This window comes from Micropterus dolomieu, linkage group LG20, assembly GCF_021292245.1.
Source record: "Micropterus dolomieu isolate WLL.071019.BEF.003 ecotype Adirondacks linkage group LG20, ASM2129224v1, whole genome shotgun sequence".
Taxonomy (NCBI): Eukaryota; Metazoa; Chordata; class Actinopteri; order Centrarchiformes; family Centrarchidae; genus Micropterus; species Micropterus dolomieu.
This window is the reverse complement of record NC_060169.1, coordinates 6,429,052-6,433,765: the sequence shown is the minus strand read 5'-3', so window position 1 is coordinate 6,433,765 and position 4,714 is coordinate 6,429,052. Positions and strand designations below refer to the sequence as shown.

At 39.1% G+C, this 4,714-nt stretch overlaps 1 long non-coding RNA gene across 1 annotated transcript; it reads right to left on the bottom strand.

Annotated features, from left to right (window-relative positions):
- Positions 1 to 747: 747 nt before the first annotated feature.
- On the bottom strand, positions 748 to 2,723 carry LOC123959491. Its single transcript, XR_006822312.1, has 3 exons — positions 2,483 to 2,723; positions 1,977 to 2,065; positions 748 to 1,326 (listed from the first exon to the last, which is right to left on the bottom strand). It is a non-coding gene; the product is annotated as an uncharacterized LOC123959491 (long non-coding RNA).
- Positions 2,724 to 4,714: the final 1,991 nt, after the last annotated feature.

Below are 4,714 nucleotides of genomic sequence, written 5' to 3'. Positions count from 1 at the left end.
TGCAAAGTGAATTATTGTGGTATTATACAGGAATTGCAGGAATAGTAATGGTAATTTTGCTGCAAAAAAAGTGATTCAGAAAAAAAATAAATTATTATTTGTTCAAGCAAATAATTTGGAAGCCCAGCTGTGAGAATCAGTTATGGTATATTTTTCCTGCAACTGCCACATCAGATTAATTTATATCAGTGGTGTTTGGCATTTTATTGACTTTCAGTGAAGCAGTGAAGCATGAACATTAAAGTGTACCAATTCAAGAAGGATGAAAAACAAAATGCATAATATTTTATTCTGGGGTCATTCTTTTCACTATTTACCATCTTTTACAGTTAGTAAATGCTGGAGCGTTTGGAAAAGACAGACAAGGTGCACTAAGGTATGTTTGTGTGTTTGAGGGTGTGGGTAGGGGAACAGGACTGAAGGAAAAAGGTAGTGCAGTGTCAGATAATGAAAGGCAGAAACAGTATAATAGCTTACCTAGCGAGCATTTAATGGCAGCACACAAAGACCCCAATTTGCTGTGTGTTTTGAGGTTAGGCTCCTCCACAACCTCTTCTCTTCTCACTTCACATGGGTCACAGCCAACATAGGGCATTAGCTGCAAACATGAGATTGTGTTGTGTCCAGTGCAACAACAGGGTGACAATAGAAGAATAAAAGTAAAGCAAGAAATACTGTCTGGATATGAATTTATATTTATTGTAAGACAATTAAAATAATCAGGATTAAAAACATTTCCTTCTCTGTATTGATGCGCTTAATAATAACTGTTTTGACTGTAATTCTATTAACATCTGAGTTGTGATTTCATGATGAACCTATAAAAGCTACTCAACATGTTTACAACCATGTAAGAGCCTAAGGGCTCAAGGATAATAGCATAGGTTTTGCTGATGTGATGAGAGCTTAGAAAAATGCTTCTCTGTGACTGTTATATTAATCTTTATAGCTTCCAGGCAGGTTCTCTTAAGATGGCTAGATGCACATTAAAGCAGTAGCTTTGCATTGATCCACATTCATTCATACAGTAATAGAGATTCCATACACAGCAGATGACCTGCACATCTATTAGGGAGGCTAGTTGTTTGAACCCAACCACACAAGAACTCAGAAGCTGAGATGAGGGATTGGTGCAAAAGGAATATTGCCAGACTGTTAGAAATCGTGCTGAAGAGTCTTTTGGCCAGGGAGAGCTGAAAAGTGAACCAACAGGAACTGGCTGGGCAAGGAAACAGGCAGGGGGTGATAGCTGAACAGCGGGAAGCCAGGAAGAGGTATGCCATTCCAGTGCAGGTTCCGGATGAGCAGGAGTCAGACTAGGAATGCCTTCAGGCAGAAGGAGACAATAATAGCAAACAGGGCATAAGCGCTGGAATGAGACAGTGAAGCTGAAGTTACAAGCACAGTATTTAAAGCAGAGGGGACTGAAGATGATTTGCTGCTGCCGCCATACAAATGCACACCTAAGCACAACACAGACTAAGAGAGTGAAAGGAAGGCTCTGTCAGTGCCCAATCCGTACTGGCTGCCCGATACCTATCTGCACATGCACAAAAATGGTCCTGTCAGTCAAAGGTTACCACAAATATGCAGGTTCATAATCACTCAATTTGTGTGTTCTAATATCAGGGTTTCAAATACAAACGCTTTCAGAAAGGCTGACAAAGTGTTATTTGATGCAAAGAGTTCCCTTAAGTGTCCATATGAGACGCCCTGTCTAGACCAGAAACACTAGTAGCTACATTAGTTTAAAAGGCGTTGAAAGCTCCTCACCCTAACCCTAACCATCACACAACTTTGTTATGTTGTCATTGTTAGAAATTAAAAATGTACTGTTGAATAAGGTTTTTCATGTCTTAAGTATATTCCTATTACATCATAGTGAACAGTTTCATCTCCAGTGATTAAAAAACATTTTGTTATCTTGATTTGAAAGATTTAGTTGAATCATTCTGAATAGGCACATTTGCACTAACCTTCTTTGACTCACAGAACCACTTTTGTGCATGTGCAGAAGGGATCAGGCAGCCAGTACGCATTGGGCACCTACAGGCTCCTGGATCTGCTGAAGAAGGGGCAGGGGCAGAGACAGACAATATTAAGAAAGGGTTAGAATTCAGCATCTCAAGGATACATGCATATTGAGCACATGAGTATTTTTACTTTTCAGTAAAATATTAGTTAGACAAAAAAATAACAAAAGGGAAGCAATCAGGCTAAGTTTAACCAGCAGAAATTAGTTCTTGAAATGTAGAACATTACTGTACACATCATTAACAGCCTTAAACACTACTAGTACATTTTATTTGTATTTTGATATCTGAGCAAATTTATTGTAAGTGATTATTAATCACTCAGAGGTACATTATTCTGTCTTTTAATAAAGTCAAGGAAACTATTTTCACCACAGCTTCCAACCTTCACAAGGGTCACATTGACATTCTGCTTGCACCTTATCTGTTTAAACAACACATTCCCTTACCTCATGCCAGTCACACATGTGATTGTCAAAATACAAAGGTTTAAGTAGGCCATCCTATTGATGCAGTTGGTTGCATCCACTCTGCAGTTATTCTGCTCCCAGGCATCTCCTGTCAGTTCAGGCAGTTGCACCAGCAAGACTCTTCATTGACTGGGAGCCCAGGAGAAGCTTCATTGACATCCAACACATCAAAAATGCCTGGAAGGCATTTCTTCACCTTCTCCAAGAGCTGTTCCTTTGATAGGAAATACACCAGCCTTCACCTTGGAAAGAGAAGAAAATGCTGCACTTTTGAAAAGTAATTTTTCTATGAAGTTTCACAATTTGCATTAAGTGTGCAGTGGGAATAAAATAATGATACATATAGAAAACACATTTCTTCATTCTTGCAAACTATTTATGTTCCCATCCCTCATCCACCTTTTTCACTCCTCCCATCTTCCACATTTACATTGCCCTTCCTACTCAAACATTTGACAAAAAATAAATATCCAACCAGTGTTAATGTAAAGACAAAAGATTTACACAGGTGAACATACACTTTGTTGTGTTCAATCAGAATCAGAATCACCTTTATTGCCAGGTATGTGTACACATACATACATATATAATATTTATTATATAAAATGTATTCATTAATTGATTAATTGTTGGGGTGGCGATGGGGCAGAGGACAAGCCACATGCCTCTGGTGTGAAAGACCCGGGTTCAATTCCAACTGTAACACATCCACCAATGTGTCCCTGAGCAAGACACTTAACGCCTAGTTGCAACCTCTGAAATATAAAGCAATTGAAAGTCGCTTTGGATAAAAGCGTCAGCTAAATGGCTAATTATTATTTGTAGTTTTTCTGCAATTTTGCACACCGCCAAGTTAACTTTTCGCCTGAGAATAAAGTGATTGATGGTAAATGCTACATTCAGTACATCATATGCTTATGACTCCTTTAATTTTTTACCTGTAATAGGAGATATAAAAAAAACTCAAGTATACACTGAGAGTATACACACATCAGGAAATGTTCATCAGGGAACAATAATTTATGAACCAAAGCTCAAGACCCGTTTGATTAGGCACTGTTGTAGTTTTATTCCACTCAGTAAGTGCTTCTTGTGTGATGTCCTTTGTATGGTCTGACATGAGGAAGTTAATTTTAAAAGTGTTAAATAAGCAGAACTGGCCTGTACAATATCTGAAGTGGATTTAATAGTGCACCTCAACAGCATTCTTTCCTGGGCTATTGTCTAACCATCTTGCTGTGACCTGATTTCATTACTATTCAACTGGATTAACGACAGCCAAACAAAGATGGTGTGAGTGGTAACAGCAATCTCAATCTGTTTTGCTTTTCTCAGCAAACTGCATTTTGTGTGTGTAAATAATCTATTTCTTACATTTTATATGATAAGATCTATTTTTCTTTCTTTTGTGTCTTATGTTTCTCTGCTATGGACTGCAACAACTACTTATATTCAGATGAGTTGTACATAGCTACATAGCCTCCCTTGTAGCCTGACAGTATGTTATGACCTTAAGGGTCATGTTTTTGGGTTGGGGTGTGTTCCTTCTCTCTCTCTCAGGTAGTGGCCCTTCCCCCTCATGCCTCAGCTGCATGAGTGAGTGGCAGCAGGTGTGTCTGATCACCACTCAGTGCCTGGAGGATAAGAAGGCTTGGGTTTTTCCACAGCATGTGGTCTGTTTCCCCTTTCTACCTGGTCCACACTGCAGACCACCACCTGTGAGCAGACCACTGTCAGCCCAGTGGACAGGGGCAGTCCATTCAACCAGTAGGTTGAACACCAACTTAGATCTTCTGTGAGTCCAGAACAGTGTCTGGTTTTGACCGCCTCAGTGAAGAGAGGACTTTTTCAGCTGTTCATTTAGTGTTGAACCTTGCTCTCTCAGTTACTTACTCCTTTTGAGAGAGTAGTTTTGAGTTGGTTTTCCTTTGTCAATATTGCAATAAACACACCTTAGTTTGCACATAACCCTGACTTCCTGTCCTCTTTTGCCCCTGTTTTATTTCAAATATTGTTGCTCCTCCTCCCCCTGGACTTACCATCCGGAGGAACGTAACACAGTACATGTTAGCTTTGATTCATTTTTGCTCTACCAATGAAAGAAAAAGTCTACTATAAGCTGGTAGTTACGGAGAAAAATAACAATTGATTATGTGACAAAGAATAGCGAGAATAGAATGGCTGCTGTAAATTAATTGATTTTGATTCTCA